General features: G+C 50.4%; 1 long non-coding RNA gene across 1 annotated transcript; it reads left to right on the plus strand.

The window, feature by feature from the left end:
• The first annotated feature begins 629 nt into the window (after positions 1-629).
• LOC123937480 lies at positions 630-3,375 on the plus strand. Its single transcript, XR_006817485.1, has 4 exons — positions 630-704; positions 798-926; positions 1,339-1,498; positions 3,096-3,375. It is a non-coding gene; the product is annotated as an uncharacterized LOC123937480 (long non-coding RNA).
• Positions 3,376-4,615: the final 1,240 nt, after the last annotated feature.

Genomic DNA, 4,615 nt, shown 5'->3' on the forward strand with positions numbered 1-4,615 from the left:
AGGGTATGTACACATATATAAAATGTTATCCGTGCTGGGGAAACGAATGAAGACCAACCATGAAAAAAAAAAGTGCAACTGCCTTTTTTAAATTGTGGGGGTGGGGAGGGAGAAGGGGGATGGGAGGAGCTCCTCCCGTGGCCACTCCCACCACTGTGCCACTTGAGAAGTCCCTGGGGAACCTTGCAGTACCTTAGGACAGAGCTGATTCTGGAATCAGGAACTTGACTTTCATGGCCAGGCTCCATTGCAAATAAGGCATTCACAGTGCCTCCTTAAGTCAAACTTGGTGTTACATGTGATTGAGCCCACTCAGCAGGGTTGAGGAGCCCCACACTCTGCTCTGGGAAAAGAGGAGACGTGGGAAATGAAGTGGCTTGTGTCTCTGAAGTCAGTGATAAATCTTAGGGATCTAGAGAAGATCCTAGGGGATTTAGTATCTCCAGTGAGATTTGGGGTTGGAGGGATGACTTGAGACTCTGGAACCCCAAGTCAAGAGTAGTCCCAGGCAGGGAGACTACTTGGGTCCCGCCCTGGGCCAGACCTTTATTCCAGTAGAATGTGCAGGAAGCCAATGGCCCAGGTGACAGCTCCTTTTCTCCTGTGCCCTTATAGTAACTCTCTATTTCCAGGACTGGAATTCACTGGAACGTTCAATGCGCCATCACCACAAGGAGGTGAAGGCCATTTCTGGGTCAGAGAAGGTGACATTGCCTATTTGTTCTCTCCCCATTTCTTCTCCCAATCGCTCCTGCATCCGACTGATCTTTTTTCATTCTACTCTGCATTTTTGACAGAGACAGGAAAACAAGGCTGTCTGCCAGTTTCAGATGTCCTGACTTCTTGCCTGGATGGAAACACGCTGAGTTGGAATGAGATAATGCTGGGGTATCTTTCCCCTGAAACTGGGAGGAAAATGTGACCAGGTGTGCGGGGGTCAGACTCCCACCCCGGCCATTCCCCCAGAGCCACAGAGAGGCTTAGCGGATCTGCTCTCCCCTGCCTCATCGGGGAGACGAAGTTCCCAGGGCAGCCCGAGCCAGAACTAGCTGTTTCAGTAGCTGCAATGTGGCAGCTCGGCTGCAATGTAGCTCCTCTAGAAGGCTGCTGGAACCAAGTCCACTGCTTGGTCCCTAGGAAGGGGTTCTGGAATTATCTAGCAATTTTTTTTTTCTCCCCTTAAGCCCTTTCACAAAGCAAAAAGGAAAGTCGTCAACGCAGCAAATGTCCAACAGCCTTCTAGACAGTCTGGATAGATCCATCGCAGCCTGGGAGGGCTCATTACGCACTGGGAGGAGCCAGTCCTGGGTCCCTAAGCAGGTTGATGCTGGCCCGTAGGCAGGAGTTCATGAAGGACACAGAGCATGAGGAGCTGAGCTGGACTGAGTACATCAGTGTCCTGGAGCCTGCCAGAGAAGACAAATCCTTTCCTTAGGACCACCGAGGCCACGCATCGGGGGAAATGCCTCTGAGGACCTCAAGGATGCACGTCATTGGCGTAAGTACACACAGTGCCTGATGCCAGTAATAGCCATTGATGAGCAAACATCCTCACAGAAAAGCACATAATGCCTCATCCCTGCCACGGCTAAATTGTTTTTATAAAATTCTCATCACTGTTCTAAAGAATAAAAACATCACTAGCACATCGTGTCCTCATCAGGGTTTAGGACAGGCCTGGGCTCCGTTCCTGGCCCCAGCAATCGCTTACTGACCTTAGTAATCTCGGGCAAGTCCTCCCATTTTTTTTTAATTAAAAAAAAATTTTTTTTTTAATTTCTAGGCTTTGAAATCTGTTTGTTAGTAATAATATGACCATTACTCCCATTACTCTGGAGTGCCCGCTGTGGGTTCTGCTGTGTTCTAGGAGCTAGAAAAATAGTGGCAAGTAAGCAAGCAGACAAAACTTGTCCTCTTCAAGGAGACAGGAACCACACAGGTTATGTTGACTGGAATGATTATGTGAAAAGAATTGTGAACTCTAAGGAAGAGTTGGAATTAAGAACACACTGGAGCTTGGAGGAGGGGCACCCCTGAGGATCTTCAGAGGGTCACGTTTTCCCCATCTGCAGCTGCGGTCACTGAGAGTTAAAGAGTTTAGGTTATGACAGGCAGAGTACTGGCCACAATGTGTCTATTGTAAAGTCGTTGCCTCTGACTTCAAGACCCACCCCCACACCCCTCCAGTCCACGCTTCGTGATGCTGGAGCGGCACTAGGTCTGCTGTATTTAGTTCGTCGTTGCCACCTGCCGCCTGGTAAATTCTCGCCATGGGGGCACTGAAGGGAGGCTGGGAGGTGAGAGGGACTGCACCCTCCCGGGTGCTCCCGAGGGTTTCCTGGCTGCTTCTGTCGAGCTGTTGCCACCCTTCATCCTCGCAGTGGCAGATGAGTTCAGTTTGCAATTCTGCCAGCAGTTGCGGAACCAGCCCCGGCACAATCCTTCTGGGACCCCAGCACCCACCGAGCAACAAGCGCCCCTCCTCCAACGTTTGCACACCACCAGTACTGAGGTGCCCCTCCTCCAAGCTTCTGTGTGTTCCAAATTCCAGCCCTAACTTAGAGTTAACAATTCTTATAAAATCATCCCAGTCAATGTAACTGGTGTGGTTCCTCTCTCCTTACTGGACCCTGCTTTATGACCATGGGCACTGAGAAACTGGCCTAGCTGATTCTAGGCCTTTGTTCTATCCAGTGTCTCTCCCATGATGTCTGTCTGGCTGCAGGTCTCTGGGAGAGGAGGGTTCGCCCTGACCACTGAGCACCCCCAAGAAGATCTGCCTCACCTTTTGTGATAGAGAAGGAAGACAGTGCTCAGGTGGTCATTCTCCAGGGAGTGGGCACTTGGGGCTAAAAAAAAAAATGAGACCAGTCCTTTGCCTGTCCACTCCCCTTCTGAGGACAGCTGGTGGCACTCTATTCCGAGCCTGCCCTACAGCCATCGTCTTGCTTCTTTCCTGCCTGTGAGACCTGGATTTGGGTCAGACCAGAGCTCTCTTGGTTTGGGACAAAGTAGACCCTTTCTCCAAGCCCAGGGATGAGTCATAACTGGTCTAACCAGCCATATTTCTCTCCCTCCCTTCCGCCCATGATCAGGCATGTCACTTGGTCTTGACCAATGCGACAGAAAGAAATGCAGCAGAAATCCACAGGGGCGTTCCGTTGGCCAGCAACAAGTACTACCCTACTCTTTCCTTCTAGCTGGACTTCCGGCAGCTAACTTGGGACCGTGAGATGGCACTATTAGGGATGAGAAGTGAACAGCTAAGAGCAACCAAGCAAAGAATTAGCGAAGAAGAAGCAAAGCAAAGAAGAGCCAGGATTCTGCATGGCACGTCACAGTCTGGACTCCGGTCTCTATGCTTCTCTTATGGGAATAAATAAATTGCTTGATGCTGCTAGTAGTAGTTGGGCATTCTGTCATTTGTGACCAAAAGCCTTCCCATTTGATGGAAAACAGCCAGTCCACAACAGCACAGCACCCCTGTCTCCTCCACTGGTGCCTGCTCAACCCTCACACTGACTGCTGCAGGCTGCACCCCAGAAAAGGCAGTCCCCCATTCTGACAGCCGTGGCCATCGGTCTGCTCTTCAGGGGTGGCCCCCAGCACACCACACATGCCACGTTGTCCTCTGCTAGGCTCTGGCACAACCTTCAGAGCAAGAGGGCATATAAATAAAAGGCCTTATGTTTTATATGCTAGTCAATATTTATTCAGCCCCACCAGAGCAGTGGACTGGAAGGAACAGAGAGACTATAAAATGTCTTCTGTACTGAAGCTTGAAATCGTGCTGGAGGAAAGGGGCTTCTCCGTGCTCTCACTGCAAAATAGTCTTCAGCCCAGCAGAGCTTGGGAGCCCTCGGGAAGCAGAGCGGCTGGGGCAACCTGGTGAATGAGGACAGAGACAGCCCAGGGCTGCGGACACATGGCAATAGCCACACTTTCCTTGCAGCTCCAACCTGCATCTTGAGCAGCTTATCTCAAATGCAGAAGGTCCTGTGTCCCCAGGGATGGCTCTTCTCTCCTCCCTTAGAGGATTTCACTGGAAAGCTCACACTTTTAAGGGCTGCAACTGAGGGATCTTTCTAAAGTCCTTTGGGGGGTGTTTGTGTATTTGATGGAAGGCACTTTTCCCACCCCCCCCCCCAACATCTTGAGTCCCTGCTTATCCTTGCTTTTCCCTGATGCTGTGTTTTGTTGCTTTTCCTACCCTCGTGCTCTCTTATCTGTTCTGTTCATCCCCCGTTGTTCATCTCTCTTCCCCCCACCTAGCCTTTACGCAGCATCTGTTACTTGCTTCGGGCAGGGTAGATGATTCTGTCTCTACTTAAAACTTTCAAAGCTCCCCCTGGACTACTCACCCTGGTCCCAAATCTGTTGCCTGATATTGTAGAACCTTCCTCTTCTGCCCTCCTGTTTCAGCCTTATCTTCATCTCTCCCTTTCATGGACATTGTGTGCTCATTGGAAATGATTCTCTAAACCCACTCCAGGACCCCTTTCCTCCGTGCCTTTTCTGGGCTGCTCTTGTTCCAGAGATGACTTTCTTCTTCCCCACCAGAATCTAATCAAATCCACCAAAGCTGCGCTTAAATGCCTCCTCAGTTTTCTTCAAT

Source organism: Meles meles, chromosome 2 (assembly GCF_922984935.1).
Source record: "Meles meles chromosome 2, mMelMel3.1 paternal haplotype, whole genome shotgun sequence".
NCBI classification, from domain to species: Eukaryota; Metazoa; Chordata; class Mammalia; order Carnivora; family Mustelidae; genus Meles; species Meles meles.